At 37.9% G+C, this 25,749-nt stretch overlaps 1 long non-coding RNA gene across 1 annotated transcript; it reads right to left on the reverse strand.

Moving 5' to 3' along the window:
- Positions 1-3,228: 3,228 nt before the first annotated feature.
- LOC5563860 lies at positions 3,229-5,998 on the reverse strand. The gene is made up of 5 exons (XR_002500568.1): positions 5,885-5,998; positions 5,488-5,819; positions 4,613-4,728; positions 4,262-4,373; positions 3,229-4,007 (listed from the first exon to the last, which is right to left on the reverse strand). It is a non-coding gene; the product is annotated as an uncharacterized LOC5563860 (long non-coding RNA).
- Positions 5,999-25,749: the final 19,751 nt, after the last annotated feature.

The raw sequence follows: 25,749 nt of genomic DNA on the forward strand, positions 1-25,749 counted from the left end.
ACAGGCAAAGGATTGTCCTACCCACGATTCAACCAAGTAAAACAAAAACAAGATCAGCGTGATACTAATTCTTATTGAGGATAGAAGACACGATAAGGTTTTTCATGGTATTCTCATGCCTAGTAAAACGTGACATTGTTTGTGCATGACCCCCAAAAGTTCTGACTCGTGAAAAGAACGATTGAGAATATCTATAGTGAAAATCCTTGCAAACTAAATATAATAATTGTTACAAGAGACTTATTTAACCGCTAGCAAAATTAAGTGAGCAATCCTCTATGGTATTTATGAATGAATCAATGAATGGCTTCTAAAAAAATTCTACGTTTATTCCTGGAAGTAATTCTTGAGAAGTTTCTGGAAAATCCGTAGAGAATTATCAGAAGATTATTTTAGAATTTTTTGATGCAGTAATGGATTGATCTAATACCAGTCGCATCGTGTTATACACAGATCTCTCTAGAAGTTCTTGGTTGGTTCAAAATTGTCGTTTAAATTTCTGGAAGTAGTTCTTAGTTCATTCCTGAAAAACGATTTGATCAAATATCTACTGATATTTTGTGGCATCATTCTTAAAAAGATTAGAGCAAATTGTGACGATTTTCTGGAAGAAATTCCAGCTCTTGTGATAAGCCGAATTCCGCCGACGCATGGTCGCATGCGACGGGTTCAGTGTATGGTATAACTTGTGCTAAAGTGTCGCCGGGAGTCCAACAACGATCGTGGAGATGTTGTAAGTGCCCAGCCGAAGTGCATCCAGAAGTTACCGGAGCGAAAATGAAAGGAGGTAAGAAACAGCCGGCGAGCTTGACTGTCCTCGGTGCTGCATCGAGTGAGAATCCGAAGTCAAATAATGTCAGCCAGAAAAAGACCTCGGAGAAGTCGAAGAACTCCGAAAAATCGAGAACCTTGGTCGTTCCCAATCTTGCGGCTAGCGACAACACTACTCCTAAGAAACATCCAGAAGTTCTTGCTTTAGAGAAATCGACCCATGGGGAGATGCAATCTTCCAAATCCAGCACTTCTACCGTCAGAGCTCGAGCGCATTTAGCATTGCAGCGATTGGTAGACGTTTGGAGGAACAGAAGTTAAAGGAAGAACGGGAGCGATTGGATTGAAGAAACAGGAGCATGCTATCAAGGCCAAGGAGCTTGCTATGCAGGAGAAATATTTGCGGGAAAAATTCGAGCTGGAGGAACAGATAGCCGACGATAATTGCAGTCGCAAATCGAGCGTGCTCAGTAGGAAAGATAGGACAAGTGCCTGGTTGAAAAGCCAGCATGAACTGAGCAACTGAAGAGTGGCCGATTTTCATCCACAGCTTTGAGACAGCCAACGTCGCATTGAAAACATCATTCATCTGCGTGAGTGTCTGAGAGGCCCAGCGCGAAATGCCGTCGTTACAAAACTGATGTTTCCTCAGAGCGTGAATGCGATAATGGAAACACTGCGGCGATTGTACGGAAGTCCTGAAGTGAAGAATTTGCTAGACAAAGTGCGGCGTGCCGAAGTGCCGAAACAAGAAGGTTTGGAATCGTTGATCAACTTTGGGTTAACGGTACAACAGCTGTGCGACCATTTAGAGGCCGCGAACCTCAAAGGCCACCTGTCCAATCCCACGCTACTTGGTGAGCTAGTGGAAAAGCTACCTGCGTCATTAAAGCTCGAGTGGGCGAGATTCAAGCGAGCGTACGCGGAACCTACTCTCAAACACTTCGGAGCATTCATGGAAGAACTAGTGTATGATGCTAGCGAAGTCACGTCGCCAATCCAGCAGAAGACCCCGGTTACAAAAACCGAAAAGGATAAGCCAAAAGAGAAGGGACACGTCTTTTCTCACGAAGATGCTGACGAAGTACAAAACCGCAGAGACAACCTTGTCCGATATGCGGTAAAACCGCGGTAAATTGCATTCGAACGTAGTCTTAAACTACGTTGAATTTTTTTTTATTTCTTTATTAAGCTGAATTTTAGCACATTGTCATATGGCTTGATCAGAAAACTTTTGTTGCAATTGCGAATTTCTTTGAATACGTTTTATTCACGCTGTTCGGATTTTGAATCAAGGTGTTCGGAATATGGACAGAATCAACACAGTGGTCGGCATTTGAACCAAAACGTTGTTCCAAAATTTTACGTAAAACAATACTAAACAAGTTTAAAGAAACAATTTTAACGGCGCATCCAGCAGCTAACAGTTAGACTCTACGAAGTAATTAAAATTTACACGAATCTCAGCTAATTTATGACTTCAGATGGATTTGAAGTCACTGTTGGTCTTAATTGTTTGGAATATGAAACAAAACGGTATTAGAGTTTATTTTCATAAATTTCGCCCATCATTCCGGATTTATTGAAATCTTTCAAATCATATTATGGGTTTCCGAAGAGTATGTACAATTGCTTTGATTCTAATTATTCGTGAAAGTTTAACCAGGTCCGTCACACTCGGGCTCAGATTGGGTACCACTTCTAGTACTGTATTTGGTCCCTCGGTAGTGCAAAAGGTACCCAAGTTTGACAGATCGCACACGGATACAAAAATCTACCCAAAATTAACTTCTTTTGACCCATCGGTCATCCTCCGTGGAATAAGGGTTCATTCAAATATTACGTAACGCAACATTTGTTAATTTTAGACCCCCTCCCACCCCCACGTAACAGCATTTGCATGGAAAATTTTAATTTTTTGTATGACCCGTAACACTATGTTAGACCCCCTCCCTCCCCCCGTTGCGTTACGTAATATTTGAACTGACCCTAAGTCAAATTTGGGTAAAAGCGAAAATACCCATTTTTGGGTAAATGCTGTTAAAGCTCCCAGAGAGTAGATTTCAAGTTTTTGAAAATAACCCAGCAGTGAGTTAATTCTACCCAGTAGTGCAGCCTGAAAAATAAAGGTTTCGTTAGATTTGGCGCTTATTGCCAGAATTTAGGGATATGGTATGAGACTGTTCATTAATTACGTAAGCCAATATTTGCAGTTTTTCGACCACCCCTTTCCCTATGACAAGATTTGCTGTATGAAATAGAACAATATTATTTATATTGCGCGTAATAAATTCCAAACCCTCCTCTCCCATGATACCTTACGTAATTATTGGACGACCCCTATGGAACGATTTCGGTGCGTTTTCATTAATGAAAAACAATAAACTTTTTTCATATTCATTATCGCAAATTATTATTTGAAAAATTAACAATTGTGATTCAGTCAAACACAGCACATTCTAGCATTAATAAAATTTTACTTATTATTTGTATCAATGTTTCGTGATCAGTTTCGTCTATCGAATCAAAGCTTATTTGTGTGGTCTGTTATATAAAATAATTAACAATAGTTCATAAAACACGGAAACACATGTTAAAAATCAAACCCTGATAGCGCTGAATATCAGTTCTTCTATCGCTTATAAGTGTATCGATACAAAGGGACAAATACTTCACAGTAGATCGAAATGCAATCATCTGGTTTTTTTTTAGAATTTTACGCTGTCTGCAATACAAAAATTGAAATTTGACCCTGTAAACTTAATCTTCAGAAGATTTCTTCACGAACTCCTGAAACCTTGAACTTAAATGATTAACTGTGTTTTTCTTGCTGGTATCCTTTGTGTGGAACACGTTAATTGCCACCATATCATCAAATTTTCGCCAAGGGGCTGGAACATTGATTGCAAAAACGGTGAAACTTTTGAGAAGCACCTCGATAGCTCAGAGGCTTATCATCCCACAAAAGATTACGTGGTGTTCGATGACCACGTACAAATTTCCTCGTTTATAACGATTAGCCACGCAAATGATGTGAAGTTCCATGATTCGCTCTCCAACGAATCCTTTCACCGCTAACGATTCGTCGAATCCTGCGTCGGTGGCCGCGAAGTTCATCCATTTCACTTATGGGGTGGCAAAAATTTCATCCGTTGGAATGTTTTCCATCGCTGGCGTCCTTTTTATGCCTCTGTTCGACAGTTTTTTCATTATACGTAAGGCTCCTCGAACGTATTCTGCAAATCGAAGAGTAATAGAAGGATTAGTGCATACGTTTACCTTATATATATTTTTGCGAGTTACATAAAAATAAACCAGTAGGCAAATATTTGGAAGCCTCAAATTAAATTCTGGCATAAGGCATCTTAACTCATGTACTTTTGTTAATCTAAGAAATTAAAAAAACTAGGCTTTGGTAAGATAATTAAACATTTTAATAAAAATTGATTATAAAGACAGATTAATAATAACAATAATATAAAATTCATACCTTCTTCTACATCATGCCACATACTTTCTTCATAAAGTAATCCAGTGAGTAAGAGTGTTTTAAGATCACCATCAACAGACTTCTGCTGTATTCTGTCAAATGCTTGTATAATCTGTGAACATAAAAAGTGTCGTTTAACGATGTATTTGCATATGCAGTATTGGACAAGATATTTGCAACTTTTTTTTTGTTTTCCAGACAAAATAATCAATTTTGGTAGGCTGGATTTTAGTAATCTAAAGACCGATTTAAATTAATTTTCACAGCACTTCAGACATAACTTGAAATTTGGAATGTATTTGGGATTTTTTGTTCTTTTGGGTTAAAAGATCATGGTTAGAGGGTACTCACCAGTTAGCTTATTGTAGCTTCCAGTATCAAGCTTGTTCTTAAGGCGTTCCATTGCCGTGAGGTAGTGATAGTGTCACTAGCGGACAAATATAGGTTTTCTTTCCGCACAGCGAATGCTAAAAAAGATGTTAAAAGAGATAAAATATATATTAACTCTTCAAAAGAATACAAGCTTCAAAACAGTTATAGTCGTTCACACACTAAACTGCATAGTGCCTTCCGGCTTGTTACTAGCGCTGCTTTTTCATAATGTCGGAAAAGGTACGCTGTATTGCATATCAGATGCTATATACAGCATACTACTTCCAGCATTTGATTTAAGGTGAAGATGCATAGAAATCAAACCTAGAATTTTCTAGGGCTCAAATCTACAGAACCAGACCAGACGTTCAGGCTGAAAGTTTGATCGATTGGTTACCAATAGCGAGTAACTAATCGATCAAATTTTCAGCCCGAATGATTGTCTGGTTCAATAGATTTGTGCTCTACAAAATTCGTGGTTTTGCTTTGATGCTTCTTCAACTTAACGTTCAGCAGTAGCGCTGATAAAAAAAAACGAAAGGCACTACTCGGTTTGGTGTCAGAACGATTACCTATATAATTGTGGTCTTTTGAATCCTGAAAACTTTGAGCAAGTCTAACTCACTTGACAAATAGTCAAAGCTTCCAGGAATTATTAAAGGACCTGTTCACAAATTTCATAGCGCTGAAGGGGGTTGGTGGGTGTCATCGAAATGTTACAGTTCATACAAAATTCGTAAAAAATGTTCATATAAAAAGCGTTACGATGGGGTGAGTGGCTGCCAAAAATGGTCATTTTTAGCGTTATGAAATTTATGAATTAGCCTTAAATGTATAATAAAAATTGAACTCACCAGCTGATCTTGATTATCCGAACTAAGCAGTTTACGGATGGTCGATGTTTTCCGGAGACGGCGGCCAACTGGAAGCAGCGCCAGTGAAAAACCGAATGTTGCGGCAGCGGCAGAAGGCAACAGGAAGCAGCGTCAGCGGACAACTGGAAGCAGCGGCAGTGGAAAACCGGATGTTGCGGCAGCGGCAACGGGCAACAGGAAGCAGCGGCAGCGGACAATAGGAAGCAGCGGCAGCAGGAAGCAGCGTCAGCGGACAACTGGAAGCAGCGGCAGTAGAAAACATGCAGTAGCGGTTTCGCCAGCGGAAAACAGGTCCTCCAAACGTAGGAAACCTGCAAAGAAATAAACACAAACATAATTAATCACAATTCCGTCAGAAATCAACGGAAAAACTTACAATTTGGCTTTTTTTACGATATTAGTTGCACAGTAACACGCGAGTGATCCAGCACCATCAGATGGAATTTTACAAATGGCGTCGAATGAAGCTCGCGATGCAAATGGGAAGCGTCAAAAATATTTTCAATCGACTGTGGGTTTTTTATACCCAGCGTCGACTTCGCTATAAAAAAGAAACACCGGGTAAATTCGTCTTGTAAGTTTTTTTTTTATGTAATATAATTTATGTATCGTTCATTGTGTTATGTTTTTATTATTTAACTACTGGACAATAAATACAATTCTGAACATCAATCTTCATAAAATAAACTAGAAAAAATAAAAACATGTCATATTTTGTACTTTACATACAATCAGTCAACAAGGCGAAAACTATAAAATGTGCTAAGTATATTTTCACCCACTACTAGGTAATTGTTGTATAACTCAACCGATGAGTAAAAACGACGCATTGGAGGTTTCTACTCAATGGGGTACTAAAAGCAAAATACCCAAATTTGAGTAAAAAGAACTTATATTTTGGGTAGTCTGATTTCTCCGTGTAAGCTTGAAGCCTTCTTAAGAGAGTTGCAGAGAACTCTACATCCTCTCATAAGAGAAGTTGGATGTTGTTAGTTGGAAGGTTATTGCTGACGGATACGTTTGATGAACACTCAGAGTGTTCGTGTATGCGACGGGGGATTGAACTTATGACCTTCTACTTAACCCGTTAACGCCCAAGGTATCTCACAATTGGAATTCAGCTCCGTTTTTGTTACTCATAGTCGTATTCCCATAAATTAAACCTTATTTCACCAAAAAATTTCAAGTCTATGGTGGGGATCCAAAAAAATTCTTGAAAGTGTGTCGTCTATATCTAGCTGTTCTATAAGTTTATTTTCGAGATTAATCAAATATATTTTCATGCAGTTCGACCCATTACAATGTAAACAAGTTGTAAAAAACTGCTGGTGAGGGGTAATTCATAAATTACGTCACGTACAGAAGAGGAAGGATTACAATGAAACGTGACTACCCATATAAAAATTGGAATCCATACAAATAGTGTGATACAGAGGAAAATTGAGGAGGATGAATATGGCAAAACTTTGCGTGACGTAATTTATGGACGTACCCTGGTAAAGAAATTGCAACATAAAGAATACAAATTTCTGAGGCGAAAGGTGCATGCCAGAACTAAATCGTTTAGTGACTTCAATTCAATTTTCTGCTCTACCACGTAAGTAAGATACAGACATACATACATTTCCATAAATGTACATGTACAATAATGCATACTTAAGCCATTTATACCAAAAACAAAATAAAATCTTACATCAAATATTTTGATTTAGAAAAAAACCTACAGATGTTTCAGAATAGTCTTCAAAAAGATTATATAAAACTTGCCAGCTGAAAATGGAAACATAACAATCAAAATATTTTTTCTGGTTCAAGTTATTAGTATACAATGTGACTCTGATCTCGTCGATCGAATCACTGATTTCGATCAGTGATCGAAATTTATATTTGGCAATATCAGAATTTCGTTAGTGCTGATCAAAAGTTAGTCCTTCAGTCCAATGACAGTCAAATATTGGACTCCAACTATTACATGCTTTACAGATGTGAATATATGAAGCCAACATTATTCGGCTATAACGTTTAAGTTACTGCATCACTGATGCATATAGTCTTATTCGCCGATAAAACCGAATCCACGCGGTCCAAAATTTTTGACACTAGAGCTGGCCAGAATACCTGGGGAGCGTACGGAAGCGTGCCCGCTCAAATGTCACAATTCTTGGACCGAGTGAGTTCAGCAAGGAAGGCTCTTTACTGCTACCTCAACGCGTCGCTGGTTCTAAAAGGTAAACAGCCATACAAAACTACGACTAAACAATGGCGAAGGCATAATCAATTTTCTCGAAAACATTCATTTTGGGAATTAAGTAGAATTTTCTGATTAAATTGGCAACAACGCACTTCAGTAGCGCGTAATAAATAACTGCTTGCAAACAATATCCTTCAAGCGCATTTATTACCTGTAATTTTGCGAATAATAATTTTTACTAAACTATTTTTTTTTTTACTAAACTAAACTAAAATAAGCGATTGTTGCTCGAATCGATAGTAAGTATCCATTGTTTTGATCTGGGCAGACCAATTTCTTATAGGTTGTTTCCTTGATGTTTCGCACATAAAAGCAATTCCCAGCTAATATGTTTTTTTTTTTTGCGAAAGTATCTCCTTTAGTTGATCATCCTTTTCGAAAATACCAAATTTTTCATCACTGGACTTCAATCATGAGAATGACTTCCGAACTAAGAAGGTTTTAGGCGAATAGCTTCTTTGGATTTAATCAGTGGACTGATATATAAGCGAAAAAAATGTGTGCCCAGTAGTGTCATTTAGGTGATTTCCAAAGTAATAAGTTTCCAGGCAAATAGGTCTCATTCAGTTCTCCAACTTTGTCAAAAACACTAACTTTGTATCCAAACTCTAGATTGAGATAAAAGCAAATAATGTGTTTGTCTACTAGCGCCACCTTGGGAGCATTTTCCAAACTACTATGTTTCTGGGCGAATAGATCCCATTCAGCTGAACACTTCTGACGAAGATACCAAATTCGAGAGTTCGATTTTTTCGCTGGACTGATTTAAAAAAAAAATTGACCACTAGCGCCATCTTGTGAGTGTTATCCGAACTTATATGGTTTTAGGCGAATAGGATTCATTTAGTTGTTCAACATTGTCGAAGACAACAATTTTGTATCTCATAACAGAACTGAGATGCAAGCAAATACAATATTTGCCCACTAGCGCAATCTAGTGAATGTTTTCCGAACTTATAAGTTTTCGGGCGAATAGATCTCATTCAGTTGAACACCTTTGTCGAAGACACCAATGTTGTATCTCATCACTGAACTAAGATATAAACAATCAAAATTCGTTTTCGGGTGACTAGATCTCATTCAGTTAAACACATTTGTCGAAGACACCAACGTTGTATATCAGCACTGAACTGAGATATAAACAATCAAAATGTTCGACCATTAGCGCCATCTTTTGAGTGTTTTCCGAACAAATAATAGGTGAATAATTCTCATTTAGTTGATCAACTTTATCAAGGGCACCAATTTTGTATCTCATAACTGGACTAAGATATAAGCAAATAAAGTTTTAGCTCACTAGCGCCATCTTGGGAATGTTTTCCGAATTTATAAGGTTCTATGCGAATAGGTATTATTTAGTTGTTCAACTTTGTCGAAGACACCATTTTTGTATCTCATAACTGGGCTAAGATATAAGCAAATAAAGTTTTTGCTCACTAGCGCCATCTTGGGAGTGTTTTCCGAATTTGTAAGGTTCTATGCGAATAGGTATTATTTAGTTATTGAACTTTGTCGAAGACACCAATTTTGTATCTCACCGCTGGACTGAGATATAAACGAAGCAAATATTTGTACGCTGGAAAGTTGTTTCATATGTTGCTTATATATGCGACATTTGTTGGCGTCTGTGCGCCACCTGGTGAGTTAATTCTGAATTAAAATAGTTACCAAGTGGAAGTCAGCAGTCCTGTGATCAACTTTGCAGAAGACAGTTTTCTCCTAAACCTCCTTATTTTCAAGATATTTGCTCTACAAGTACTGTCCTATTTATAGGACGCTGGGCGGATATGGGTTAATAATCAGAAGCGATCGCCATAAATTCACCGACTCCGTCCTCGATTATTAACTTTGCAGCTTGATATGTAAGCAAAAAATAGCGTTAATGCCAAGATAAAGATAACCCATCCAATCTAGCTAACTTATCAGATTTGCACCGCCCGATAAAAGTTCATTTCCAAAACCAACAATCCCCAGGAGTATAAATTTTTTTCCTAGTATCGACGATTCGTACGTACCAAACCAAAAACCATCGTTACATATCTTACATACGTGAAGGAACAAACCTACACGCCGCCGAAAGGGCAGATGAGCGTTGAAGGGAGTTGATTAATGGAATGCTTGTACCAACAGTTTTTGCTGCAGCAGGTACTTTCCACTCATCACGCTAATTACTGACCCTGTTTTACCCTGATCTACCAACACCGAGTCCGTATACGATTGATACGGAATGGGTTACTCTTTGCTTCCCTTGAAAACATCGATTGACTTGGCCACAGGATAGCGTTTGCTGCCTTTGCTTTTATTGCTTATATGGCGCCCACCAGAAGATAGATAGTTCTTGGGATATATTTTTTAATTCTTTATTAGTATTATTCTAAACATTGCATTTGGAAATTATTACTTTTTATTTGAATAATTTCTTATATCAATGTGTTTTGCGTTAGGCAATAGTATTTCGGTAAAACTATATCAAACTATTATTAACATTTTGTTAGCAACATATCACATTTCATTTGCCGTAGCAGTTCAAATCTTTTACAGGAGAGTTGAATTTCCGCAAACCAGCTCAAAGCAGATAAACTTTTTGTTATGAATGCAATGAAAGTATATTAACCAAGCTGTGTTTTAACAGAAATACCGACAATTTCAAAATCCTTGGTCTCAAATGACTAAAAGAGTTGATGTTCTATTCGCCTAAAAATGATGATCGCAACTTCTCCACATGCTTAGTTCATAAATGGCTCGTCCTCTTTACCATTTCGAAACCGAGCATTCTAATTAAAAATATTCAAAAAAGTATTTGGATGCATTAGCGAATCGTATTTAGAATTACAGTTATTTTTGTGATTATGTTTTCACCCTGTATTATAAGAGGTTTGATGTAAAAATTTCAATACAGAATTTATCCTTCTTTCTGTGCTGGAAAATGCATCCAAATTAAATTATCTTTCTATGGATATTCCTGGGTTAAGCTCAACTGCAACGTAAAATACCTTTCCAAAGAAAAATTTATCCCGAAAAAGCAAACATGCTCTGAATATTTTAATAACCATAATGTGTTTAATGCACTCTGCCATAATTGGTTTTTCAATCAAAGTGAAGCTAACCGAACAAGTACAGATGCAAAAAAAATCCGAACCCCCGAACCGTTGGTTCAGCAAATTCGCTGCCCATTGCAGCCATGGTAATCCACCTGCTGCCAATATTCTGATTTGGGTAGCGAACCAAATTGCACCGCCTCAGTATACCAAATGCAAGTAAAACAGGTGAACCAACTCGACAGCGCTCAATGCATTTCTGTTGGCGAACACTGCAGTAAAAGACGTGATGAGCTGATGAACAAAATAATCGGAGCAGAAATATAATATCTGATCTTATAGATTTACAGAATACAGCCATTTTATCATACCTAAAGAACGAGGTAAGGATAAAAGCTAATTGAATTGAGATGAAGATGGTCTTTTATACAAGACTTTTGTAAATCTTCGATCTGTCGCGATGTTGACTTTGTACAACAGTTTTGTTTTATACAGTATGGCCCATAAAAAAATGCGAAAATCGACATGTTTTATGGTAGTTTTTACATAAAAATGTAAATGAAACATAAATATTAGTTAACTCAGTTTTTCGCTTTGGACATGATTTTTATCTGTTACTTACACCTTACCAGAGAGGAATTGGAAGCATACCTTCAAATTGTATCATGCGGACGTCGAGTTCAATATCTATGTGATGAGAGCTTCTTAAGCATCAACAATGGCGTGAGCTTCTTCACAGGCCTTGTCTCCAGCACACGCCCATATCAAATAATAGAATTGGTTCATTCTTTGGTCATTGGAGACTTAAACATATTTTCAAAAAAACGGCTTATTTTGGAGAGCTTTAATTGAACCTTCATATAAGTGTGATAAGCGGCTCCGTTTTGCTCAAAACCCATGAGCTAGTATAGATAATTTCTAAATTTGGGGTCTTACGTATAGATATTCTGGTCTGGAGCGCCTCATTTATTTCGGAAATAGATCTCTAGACAGCACTAGTAAGCATGAAACTGTTACTTTTGTTTTGCAGATATCTCAGGAGTCTGACCACTTAGAAATATGGCGTCTTAGGCAAAGTTATTCAAGAGCTATCATTATTTTAGCCAGAAAATTCGAGAATTCTCTACCATGCAGCGCTAGCGAGCATGGAACTTTAGTTAAGCCAATATATCATGATTCGGATCACTTAAAAGAATGGCATTTTTTGCAAAATTGTTTAATAAGTCATGGACTATCAATGTTCGAGGTAGTCAATTCATAATTATACCATCAGGCGGCACTAGTGAGCATGAAACATTTGTTTTGCAAATATCTATATCTCAGAAGCCTCATGTGTTCCTGAGTTATGCGCAAAACAAAAGTTTCATCCAAACCACCGCCACCTGGCGTAGGAATCCCATATCTAACCACCGCATGTCAGCCCTTGAGCTACTGAACAACTTTGCCAAAGACACCAGTCTTCAAAATCATCAGAATCTCAAGATATCATATGTTACAAACGTTACATTCTTATCCCTCAAAGTTCATATAGTTCAAACTAGAAAAAGCACCACTATAGTTCAAGGATGGTCCTACACTCTTAAAGATAGATCGTACGGAGTACTGAAACTTCACCGAAGACAGTACTGTTCTATCTTTTGACGCATACGAGATGTTCAACAAAACCCCAAAATCATGAAATTTCAAAGTCGTTGAAAATATTTGCATTCTCACTTGAATCATCTAGAGGTTGAATTCCTATTTAATTGGGTCACCAGAAAAAAAAACCCTGCCTAACCTAAACAACTATCGAAAAAGGTTTTTCTATATCTAATGAAAAACCATAGGGTGTTGTACAAAGTACAACGCGCGAGTACTCGCTTTACAAAAACTCGCGTGACAGCCGATAGATAAAATGTTTATCAATTATTTGTGACACAGTTAATTTTCAAGTTCTAGGCAATTCTAACCTAAGGAATTTGGTTACAATATTTGTTTTGGGGGCCTTCCTTAGCCGAGTGGTTAAAGTCCGCGGCTACAAAGCAAAGCCATGCTGAAGGTGTCTGGGTTCGATTCCCGGTCGGTCCAGGATATTTTCGTAATGGAAATTTCCTTGACTTCTCTGGGCATAGAGTATCATCGTACCTGCCACACGATATACGAATGCAAATATGGCAACTTAGGCAAAGAAAGCTCTCAGTTAATAACTGTGGAAGTGCTCATAAGAACACTAAGCTGAGTAGCCGGCTCTGTCCCAGTGGGGATGTTAATGCCAAGAAGAAGAAGAAGATTTATTTATTTGTTTATTTTCATACCAATACATGCAGAGTAAGGTTATTACCTTTTTTAATTCTACATTTAGAAAAAAAAAAACAATATGTATGTGACGAATTCATTTCTTAACTTACAACTATTTCAAAAATAAGTTATTAGTTCTAGATACAATTTAAACTACTAGGGTAGGTGTACCAATTATGGATGCAATATGTCAACAGTAGTAATAAAAATCAAGTTGTAACCGCGTTTCTAAAACGCAAGCATGACTTGTTGGTGTCAATTACTAGTTTAAAGCCTTGCGAATCTGTTGATTTAAACAGTTTTAGTACTAAATTGACTTTAAGCTTCTAAAAATGGATTTTAAAAAGCGATGTCTTTGTACCAATTATGGCAATAGCGTTCCTAGCATTCGACATAAAAGTGTACCAATTATGGACTATCGAATATTTGCACGAAATGAACTCAAACGCCATAAAGAGCGAATGATAATGCAACGCTAATATGTAATGAAGATATCGCTCATAAAATTTTCCAAAAATTTTGGGTTAAATAGATGTTAAATCATTTATTTTGCAATGGGTTCATGGGAGAAAATTAATTTTCGAAATAGAAGTCAAAATGTAGTGTAAATGCAAATTATGATACAAAACAGCATTAATGATCTCACATTACCTTTCCAGTGCCAATTTTTAACGAAAAAAGAGGAAAAATTCAAAAATCGAGTGTCGCTGAAAACCCCTCTCTATCATGAAATTAGCATCTTCCGCTCGCGAACCTTTTCGAACGTGTGATTGAAAAATCTTAGTAATTGAGTACAAAACATGAAGATAATGCCTTACCGAACCGTCCCGTCGTGGAAGTCACCCGTAAAATAGCTTTACTTCTTTTATTTTACTGATCAAAAAATGTAAACAAACCGCCTCCGGAGTATTGCCATAATTGGGCTCTCATACACTCTTTGTACCAGTTTTCGACATAGTGGAAATAACACGATTTCCAACTTAAAACAGTAGAATTGATTGCATACCAGCTAAATTTATTCATTTGTTCTCACTAGGTAACATACATTCATCGGTTGAAACAGTTTATCCGGCTAAAAACATACATTTCGTAACGGAGGTCCCTTAGCCAACTGCTAAGAAGGTGACATATATGTGAGGCAAAATTTTCAAATGTTCATTTTTCGAAGCTTATTGCACGAATGTTCTTTTCAAGGTTTAGTTACCATCAAAAACAAATAGTTTAATCATTCCTGTGAATATAAGCCATTATAGTCTAGTGAAACAATAAGAAAAATCTCTTTTTGTTCCCACTATTGCCATAATTGGTACTATAGCCATAATTGGTACTTCCACCCTAGTTACTTGTGTTCAACCATGAGATGCACCCCCTGCGAAACTCGTTGATAGACCGCGAATTTTTTATTTGAGCCGGAATCTGGTTCCAATAAACAATGCCACGCACGAATAAAGTATTTCTGTAGTATGAAGTGTGTGTGATGTATTTCATCGTATGAGCAATGAGATTTTATGCAATTTAGAATTTTTTATTGTGTTTCAGTCGAAACCCAAATGCACGGTGAATGGACCCTTTTCAATATGTATGGTTCCTATTACCGTGTATTTGTGTAAAAGGCAAGAAATTATTCAATAATATTGGATTTATTGTTATGTCTTGATTCAAATACTTCATATTTAGTTTTTGAGTGAATATGGAATGGTTTGGACAACACAGTCAAACCTCCTATAACGATTTTAATAAAAAAATAATTATTTAGCCAATTTTTAAATTTTCAATGGTTTTTATTATAAATGAACATTTGAATACTATTAAAAATGAGTGTGCACACTACTAGCAACATTATTGCTCCATCAACAACGTTTCATCAAGATACAAAATTAAATCATGACGAAAACTATACGCACGATGAATGGTGCACTAGTGTGCACGGTAAATGGTGACATTGAACGGTACGAGGCGACCTTAACATGACATTTTCAAACATAATTTTTGAGTATTTGCATCACTAGTTTTAGATTTTTTCCTGAATTATGATATAATTGCACGCTACGTAGTGGTATTCTAGTACGCTTCAAATTATTTGGAAAAGTTATATAATTTTTCGAAGTGCAAATTTTGTTTAAATGCACGGTGAATGGTAGCTAGACGGTAATAAGGTTTTGAATAATTTTAGTTTAGTTGCTGTTAGTAAAAAAAATAGCTGTCATTTTTAGATGACGAAGTCCGTTATAGACTTTTCTACACTGAGAATTGATATGGCTGTCCCATTCTAAGTTGCTTTGGAAAATTACACCCAAGTTGGATATTTTGTCAACGTACTTCATAGGAACATTGTTCAAGAATATGGAGGGTGGTGAAACCGTATTGTTGCGAGATCGAGTCATGAACAAAACTTGTGATTTTTCTGGATTCAAGTGTAAAAGGTTACGCTCAGACCACCGGTAAATATTCCTCAAATCTAGATTTATCAAGCGAGCAATTTCAGATATTGACAATCGGTTGGAACATAAATAAATTTGCAAGTCGTCTGCAAAAATATGCATTTTACAGAATTTTATTACACTTGGAAGGTCATTTATAAAAAGGGAAAATAATATTGGACCTAAAACGGACCCCTGCGGAGCTCCTGAGACAATATTAACAAATTCAGCAACTGCTTGTTTACGATTATGGAGATATGAACGAATGAGTGAAACTGCTGATCGAGAAAAACAAAATTGGTTTGATAATTTCTGTAGCAACTTAGAATGGGATACTCTATCAAACGCCTTCGAGAAGTCTAGTAACAACAAAAACCCATTTTTGTCGATTTCTTGATGTATGTTCTCATGAACAGATAGTAGAGTTGTTGTAGTGCTATGGTTACTGCGAAAACCCGATTGCCGCGAGTAAAGTAGGTCATTGTTATCTAGGATGATTTGAATCTGAGATTTAATGTTTTTTTTTTCGAAAGCTGTGGACAACGAACTCAAAATACTAATCGGTCGTAAATTACTTAAATCAGCACTACCAGTCTTTTTCGGAATAGGAATAAACTTAGCCATTTTCCAAGCATTTGGAAACATCGATGTACTAATAATCAGATTGAAAATAAACGTTAACTACGTTATTATATGGGGAAGAATCATTTTGACGAATTTCAATGGAACCTCATCGAAACCCACGACATTAGATGTAATAGAATCAATTGCGTTTATGACCTCAAATGTTGTTATTTCACGAAAGCGTAATCCATGATAATTTTCAGGAAAAACTGTAACAGTTGACGAGGCTTCTGGAAAATAATCATTGATTTCATCTCAAGTATTTTTAGGCTGCACTGCTGACTAAGAACTTGATGTAACATTGAGTTGCTAGAGTTTACGCCAAAGGTCTTTGCTGGAGACAGAACTGTTAACCGTTTATGAACCTTACCTTGATGGCTACAGCGTAGCATCACGCCATTGCCGGGCGTATTGTAGAGCTCCATCTTCGTCGGTCTTGGGCGAAACTTCTCCAGTTGCCCCGAACGTTTAGGGTCGCCAGGTCCTCTTCCACTGCGTACAGCCAGCGTATTCGTGGTCTTCCCCGAAGCCGCCGACCTCTACCTGGTTCCCTGCTGAAGATTATTTTCGCAATTCTTTCTTCCAACATTCGCACTAAGTGACCAGCCCACTGAAGTCTGCCGTATTTTACACGATTGATAATATTCGCATCTTTGTACACTTGATACAACTCGTGATTCATGCGTCTGCGCCACACACCATGTTCGAGTTTCCCACCGAGTATTGTCCGCAGCACTTTACGCTCGAAAACACCGAGAGCTTTCCGGTCTGACTCTTTCAACGTCCACGCTTCGTGCCCGTAGAGAGCCACCGGAAGAATCATAAAACAGGGCGAATTTTGTTTCGGTTTGCAAGCTGCGGGACCTAAGCTGGTTACGTAGTCCGTAAAAGGCCCTATTCGCAGCCGCAGCACGTCTTTTCACTTCGCGGGAAACGTCGTTGTCACATGTCACAAGTCTTCCAAGGTAAACAAATTCTTCAACAACTTCAAACACATCCCCATCAAACACTACCTCAGCACTTACACCACCATGCATGACTCTATCTCTACCTGCAATCCTGTACTTCGTCTTGGTAGAATTGATGGTCAGGCCTATCCTCGCTGTCTCCTTCTTCAGAGGCACAAAGGCCTCTTCCACTGACCTGCGATAGATTCCAATCAGGTCTATATCGTCCGCAAAGCCAAGGAGCATGTGCGACCTTGTGATAACAGTGCCATTTCTTTGCACGCCAAATCTCCTAATAGCACCCTCAAGTGCAATGTTGAACAGTAAATTCGAAAGTGCGTCTCCCTGCTTCAATCCGTCTAACGTCACGAACGAGGTTGACACCTCGTCTGCGATCCGAACACTTGATTTCGAACCATCCAGCGTAGCACGTATCAGCCTAATTAGTTTCGCCGGAAAACCATTTTCAGACATTATCTGCCAAAGCTCATTTCTTTTCACTGAGTCGTACGCCGCCTTGAAATCAATAAACAGATGGTGAGTTATACTCCCGGAATTTGTCTAGGATCATTCGCAAGCTAAACATCTGGTCCGTTGTCGAACGGCCCTCACGAAAACCAGCTTGGTATTCGTCGACGAAGGACTCCTCGAGCGGTCTCAGTCTGTTAAACAGGATGCGCGACAGAGTTTTGTACGCCGAATTCAGCAGGGTAATTTTTCTGTAATTGGCACACTCCAGTCTGTGCCCTTTGGGACTGTCCATTAATTACGTAAGGGGTTATGGGGGGAGGGGGGGTTTGAGATTTCTTACGCGCCATACAATTTATTTTGGATTTTCATACAACAAATTTTGTCATGGGGGGAGGGGGGGTTGAAAAATCCCGAAAATTGTCTTACGTAATTAATGGACCGCCCCTTTCTTGTAGATAGGGCGATTGAGGCCATCCAACCAACCTCCCATACCTTCAGAAGTACTCGGTGGATCGACTGGTAAAGCTGCTCGCTTCCGTGCTTGAAAAGCTCGACCGGGATCTCGTCCTTCCCAGCAGCCTTACAGTTCTTCAGCTCGCTGATAGCCTTTTTAACCTCTCCTATGGTCGGTGGGTCCACAGCTTGATCGTCATCATCTATGTTCATCCTGTTCCTCGCTACATTTCCATTCTCACCGTTCAACAATTGCTGAAAGTGCTCCTTCCACCTGGCAGCCACCGCCGTTTTATCGGTCAGCAAATTCCCTTCTCGGTCATTGCACATGGCGGGCACTGGTACGGTATTGTGCCGCGCACCATTGACCCGCGCCGTTGTTGTCACAGCTTCGTGGATAGGGTCCCACAGGCTGTCGACGTCTCCAGCAACGTTGACTCTTCCCAACTTCTCGTCTAGTTGCTGACGGTACTGCGCAGCTACCCCATCAGTCGACAAGCGTTGTATATTGAAGCGTAGCGTTCTGTGTGTTGCGGAACTCGTGACGCTGGATAACCGCGCCCGAATTTTAGCTACAACGAGATAATGATCCCGAGCAACACACATGTTATAATTGTGTATTATCAACTAATATATGACTAATTTTGGTCATATATCAGTTGATAATACACAATTATAACATGTATGTTGCTGGGGATCCGAGTCGATATTAGGGCCTCGGAAGGTCCTGACATCAATGACATCTGAGAAATGTCGCCCATCAACCAGCACGTGGTCTTTTCGGGAGCAGGCATTGCCACTCGGGTGTCGCCAGGTGTGTTTGCGGATATTCTTTCGCGCGAAGTATGTACTGCTGATTGCCATCCCTCTAGCAGCAGCTAAGGTTACTAGCCGCAGGCCATTATCATTGGTAACGGAATAAAGGCTTTCCGTTCCAATGACGGGTCGGAAGAAATCTTCTTTCCCGATCTGCGCATTTGCGTCGCCGATGACTATCTTGACGTCTTGTTTTGGGCACTCTCCGTAGGCCTTATCCAGGCTCTCATTGAACTCATCCTTCATGTCATCGGGCTTATCGTTCGTTGGCACATATATGCTGATCAGGCTGTAGTTGAAGAACTTGCCCTTCATTCTCAACACACAGATTCGGTCGCTTATCGGTTTCCACCGAATAATTCGCTTCATCTGCTTCCCAATCACTATGAAGCCAACTCCACGTTCTGCTCTGTCGCCACCGCTGTAGTAGATGTGGTACTTGAATGAAGTGTTGGCGATGGGGTCCACCGCTCGGAATTCGCGTTCTCCGGTTTTCGGCCAGCGTATTTCCTGGATAGCTGCCACGTTCACGCCGACATTCCGCAGTTCACGAGCCAGGAGCCCAACACGCGCGGGTTCATTCAAAGTTCTCACGTTCTAAGATCCATTTTTCCAATCGTTGTCCTTTATTCGTTGCCGGGTCTGTTGCCGTAAAATCAATCCGTTTGCTCTACTTTTGCCTTTCTTGGTTGATGAAGAGTCTTCGATAGGCCACCTAACCAGGGTTGCGCTACCTACATCGTGCTAGAGGGGCTGCCTCCTTGATGCTGACACGATACAGCATCGTCCGCTTGTTCTTTACATGATGACCACGGTCATAGCCATCACCACCATCCACCTTTATCAGGGCTTTGGATCTGTAGCTCTGGTTCTCAATAGTTTCAAGTTCTTTCGGACATGCTACTATGGTGAGCCGTCATGCGCTAGCGGTGGAATATATCTTATTTTAGCTAATTTTATTTTATGATTGGCGCGATTGCGTAAGCGCTTGTACTGATCGTGATTATATTGACTTGATTGAGATTTGTTCTCAATAAAATCCATTAGATTTGAAAAGTCAAAATCACAAATCTGATGATTCAACTCTCAGCTTGGAGCAGGTTTTTAGCGACTTGGCCACTTTTTAAGTGCAAGTCTCTAAGAATTTTATAACTGAAATGGTCTCCAAAGTTTTTTCTTTATTCTGCTTATTAGTGCAAAGTTCTTGTGGCTTTATATACTCATACACGACTATTTATACTTTATACTATAAATCATATATATATATATATATATATATATATATATATATATATATATATATATATATATATATATATATATATATATATATATATATATATATATATATATATATATATATATATATATATATATATATATATATATATATATATATATATATATATATATATATATATATATATATATATATTTTTTTTTTTTTCTCAGATTCCTTGAGTAAAACCTACAGAAATTCTTCTAGTGACGACTTTCATGCCGAATCGGTCAGTCACAGAATTCGACCATCATCGATTTAAAATAAGTGTTGCACATGTGTTCGTTAAGCGAAGTATGCACTTCAACAGAAAAGTAATCGCCTATCTCGATGCGTGGGAAACTTCTTGCAAGAAATGCTCAAGAAAATTATTGTTATTTGATCGCAGTACGCAGTTGAGAAGAAATGTCAATTCAAATGGAGCTCACTGTAGGAAATTTCTTGACAATTTCTTGAGCAGAATTTTTTATTTTTCTTGAGCGGAACAACATACTTAGCTTTATGGTAGAATAAGTGTTTTCCATAGATATATCGATTATTTAGAGTCAAGAATAACTTTTGATAAGGGCCTATAAGTTTTAGCATACAATTTATTTGAAAAATTCTAGCTCAGAAACTGTTGATTTTAGCGAAAATTGTTGTTTTGAGAAGTGAACCTCAGTCTTGACCTCAGTGAACCGTTTGGACTAGAAGAAAAAACAATATACAAATATATTTTATATTTTATCAATACAAAAAATATTTTATATTTTATCATGAAAAATTTAAAAATAAAACTTAAATTTTGAATTATTTGTTTATTTGTTTATTATTGTAACTCATCGGAGTTATTAGTCTAAATGATAATAAAAGGAGCAATTAATACAACTAACAATACATTATCATTAACATTCAAAAAGTGAGAATCATAGTACCGTAATCCGGGGTATCATTGATCAGCGGGGTAACATTGATCGGTATGATCCTTCTCGTAAAAAGTTAAAATCATCATTTATTGATGAAATATTTTCAAAGCATGAATGATGCCTCTCTTTCCTACAATCATAAGCTAATAAAAATTGAGGTCTTTGTGAAAATTGCATTTCATTCAAGCGTAAATTTATCAACATTTTGAATCGATGATTCTTATCTTTATGGATTACACTACCAAAGATTCATGTCTCACACAAGTTCTGCAAATGGTATGAACAAGGAAAATGTGATTGTTACTAGAAATGGCATCGCCGAAAACGATTCCGTTGTCAAATCTTTCATAATTTTAGTCAATTAAGCAACATTAACGAACTACTATTGGCAATTCAGAATTTCCTTAGGAAATTGCCTACCTTTAGGCGTATTGCACGGTTCAAAGTGATTTTATTTTTGAAATAACTCAAAAAGTAAATGACTTGTAAGAGTTTGGTCTTCATATTCGGCTTCAGGGGCTATGATTTAAGTAAGCAACGACATTTTCAATATTACCGAACGTTGTTTACATGGGTGATCAATGTTACCCCATATCAGCTAAATCAAAATATCACTTAAAACATTTATTTAAACATACTTAAATATTTTGTAAATCAAAATGCAGTATATGGTCACGAGCGGTGGGTGCCAGTTTAAAAATATAAAAGATGCGACATTTGCATTTTCAAATGAAAAATTTAAAAAACATCCCAAAAACTGATCAATGTTACCCCGGATTACGGTAATCGTCATCGTGTAATACGGTTGACAAAACGTTTAGCAGGTTCACCGAATTCATATTCCTCTTCCACAATTGAAAAGGTCCTTAACATTGCAGAAAAAGGCTCGTTGTAACCGAAAGTGGTGCGATGAAATCGATGTTGGATCACAGCTGTGTTGCGAGTCCATCTGGAGGCGCGAAAATCGATTCGGGATAGCAACCCTGGAGTGTTCAGTTCGTTACTGATAATTTTAGCTGCAGTGGAAATCTGTGCAATATTACGCCAACGTTCCAACGTGTCCAGATTGAGTAATTGGCACCTATCTGGATAGGGAGGTAGGTTTACAGGGTCACGCCATGGTAAACTTCTCAGCGCAAACCGTATGAGCCGTTTTTGAACCCTCTCAATTCTCAAGTTCCAAGTGAGTTGGTGAGGAGTCCAAACAACCGAGGCAATCTCTAAAATTGGGCGGACAAGGGCACAATACAATGACTTAAGACAGTAGGGATCCGTGAAGTTTTGCGCAATTTTAGAGATAAACCCAAGCTGGCGATTTGCCTTGGCAATGATTTCCGTCATGTGGGGTATGAAGGTCAGCTTAGTGTCCAATTGAACACCAAGGTCGCATACTTGATCGACTCTGTTCAGTAGTATACCATCGATTTTGTAGTCAAAGATGATGGGGCGTTCTATTCGATGGAAAGTCATTGCAGAGCATTTTGTGATGCTTATCGTCAATCGATTTCTTCGGCACCAATTTACAAATCGATCTAAGAGGGCTTGCAAGTGATGACAGTCCTCAATTTTTCGAACTGAGACGTAGATTTTTGCATCATCCGCAAATATGGATTTACAATTTGGTCCAAGTAGCAACGCAAGAATAGTAAAGGACCTAGACTGCCCATAACTGCATATTTGTAACATTCGACAAAAGTAGGCATTGAGTAAATGGGGTACAAAGTTTGCATTTTATTGCAGTATGGGAGGGAACTGATATTTCAAAAAATCACTTAAAATTGAAAAGTGCTTATTTGAGACTGAAATTTGGTACAACTCATATCGCTTATTGGGTGAATAGTCAGAAAAAAAATCTGATAGAAATTTCGTTGCCACTGCATTATGAGGCTCATGTATAATCTCAATGTGACTGTTATGCGGTTACAATTGCCAATGTGACAAAACAACTTGGTATTTTTTTCGAATTTTCTAAAACAATCTCACAGATTTTAGTAAGTGGATCGAAAGTATTTGTCATTTGGTGACTCTCCCCGGTATTAACTCGGAATTGTCAAAAATGTCGAATGTGACTGTTATGCAGTTATGGGCAGTAGATTACTTCCCTGTGGCACACCCGACATGTTAGTAAACGTATTAGAATGCTCATTACCAAACTGCACACGCAGCGTTCTTCCAACCAGATACGAGCGCAGCCAACAAACTAGCCTTTCGGAGGCACCTAATTTCAGGAGTTTGTGAAGAAGTATCTCATGGTCAATTCGATCGAATGCGGCTTTCAAATCTGTGTAGATAACATCAACTTGTGCCTTGCTCTCCATTTGGTTCGCACAGATGGTGGTGAACTCAAGTAGATTAGTCGTTACCGATCTCCCGGGCATGAAGCCGTGCTGATCAGTTGACATGTAGTTCATCGTTTGGTTAATCAGAAAATTTTCAACAATAATCTCGAACAGTTTGGACCCTGCAGACTCCTCGATAATTCCTTACGTCGTGACGATCACCTTACTTGCGTACTGGAAACATAAAAGATTGTTTCCAAATTCCTGGGAACACTCGCTGATCAAATGACTTGTTGAAAATCCGGCACAGTGGCTGAGCAATGGCATCGCAGCATCGTACGTAGACAATGGCAGGAATTTTGTCCGGTCCAGGAGTACACGAGTTTTTCAGCTTTTTAGTTGCAGAGATTACCATCTCAGGAGTAACCCTGAATGAATCCAGGTCGACGATGTTCATTGGAACAGCAGAAATTGAAGCGCCAACCTCATCTTCCGTTGAAGGACAATCGGCAAAAACGGATGAAAAGTGTGTGGCAAACAACTCACAAGCAGAGGCGTTCGTATTTGCGTTGGAGTGGTCAAGATACACGTTGGAGGGTATGCTAGGATTTTTCCTTTTCGAATTAACGAACTTCCAGAGCTCTCTTGGATTGCTTCGTAAACTAAACTGGATGCGTTGCACATATGAGAGATAAAGAGTCGAGTTAAGCTTGCGATAGGCTTGGCTAGCGATATTGAAATTTCGTTTGTTGGCATAGTTGCGATTGCAACGCAGTTTCCGTTGACATGAGTTCTTTTTACGACGTAAATCGCGCAGTAACGGAGTGCTCCACGCAGGTGAGACAGGCTTGCGTTTCGAGGGAACATTCGTATCTAACCATTCAGTTATAACGTTGCAAAAAACAGTTGTCATATCGTCGATTTCCAAATTATTCAGCCGAGAATCCCAGTCAAATCCTTCGAGAAATGATTGTAAGGCATCGAAATCAATCCTTCGATAGTTCAGCATATGAGAACGGTGGTTAGAGGTACTGTTTCGTAGTGGAGTGCATTCAGCAGTAAACATATCTAATATTGTTAAATTCTTACCATAGAATCTTTAAAAAAATGATTTTGATGCTTAGGACATAATTTCATGATGTAGAAATTTTTACTAAAAAAGTTTGTCTAAGAACAACTTTTGGTCGATTTTCAAAATTTAGGTTTTGATCAAAATAAATAAATTCTGATGGTGAAATGAAAATCTTCAAATTACTCTTAAGCATAATGATTATCATGACCTCTAGAAGTAGCCATTTCATTTATTTTTAGAGTAATTTCAAGTTTAATGCGAATATTTATTAATTAAATAATAAAAATAGGTGATTTGTATTAGTAATTCGAAATTCTCCATCAAGAGCAATAGGCTTTCACATTTCTCTTCACTTACTAATACTTCTTGAAAAAGAATCGCGAATAACTAATGGAATTGGCCTAATTTATTATTTAATTGAAAAGTTTTGCAATAAACTTGAAACCACTCTGAAATGACTACTTTTAGAGAAGTGATCATGATAATCATTATGGTTCATAATAATTTGAAGATTTTCTTTATATAATCAAAATCTATTTATTTGGACAAAAATAAACAAACTTTGGAAAATCGATCATAACTTCAATTTCTTCATTATGATATGTTGTCCCAAGCATCTGTTTTTTTTTTTTGTAGTTGGAATATATTCTTTCGTGTAGTATTTTTTTGTAGTCCAAACGGTTTACTACAGTTTTTCCATAGAACATTTTTATCTAAAATCAACGGTTTTGAAACTAGAATTTTAACATTTAAGTTTATTTTTTGGATTTATCATACAATTTTTTTCAGTGTATATTGTTTTTTCTTGTGGTTCAGGGTTAGAACATATCCTTTCGTGTAGTTTTTTTTGTAGTCCAAACGATTGTACCCCGTTTGGCATAAAGTCGTTTGGCATAAGGTCGCTTGGCATAAAGCCGTTTGGCATAAAGTCGTTTGGCATAATGGTCGTTTGGCATAATGGTCATTTAGCATAATGGTCGTTTGGCGTAATGATTGACTTAAAATAATTATAGTCATATTTTAAGCGTTTACCGAGATCAACACCACCGAGCCCATAGCAAAAAAAAATTGTAGGTTCTAGACAAGCGTGGTGTTCGTTCAGAGATTATCCCAGCTAAGAATTTCAAAAATTGTTGTGACATTAGAGAGCATTACTAAATAAAGCTCGTAATGGGTCTCTACATCTCAGAACATAGAGTATCTTTAAGCGATATACATATTTAAAACAGTAAATTGGCAAAGAAAGTTCGCAGTTATTCATAAAGGGAACGCTCATAGAAAATTTCGCTGCAGATAAAGCTCTATCCCAATTTGAACGTAACATTAGATAAAAATTACTTGATAAAAGAATGGATTTTTTTGCAAAACATCAAAAGCTCTAATCCAAAGGTCTATCAATGCGACTTAAG

The sequence above is a fragment of the Aedes aegypti genome, chromosome 2, assembly GCF_002204515.2.
Source record: "Aedes aegypti strain LVP_AGWG chromosome 2, AaegL5.0 Primary Assembly, whole genome shotgun sequence".
NCBI lineage: Eukaryota > Metazoa > Arthropoda > Insecta > Diptera > Culicidae > Aedes > Aedes aegypti.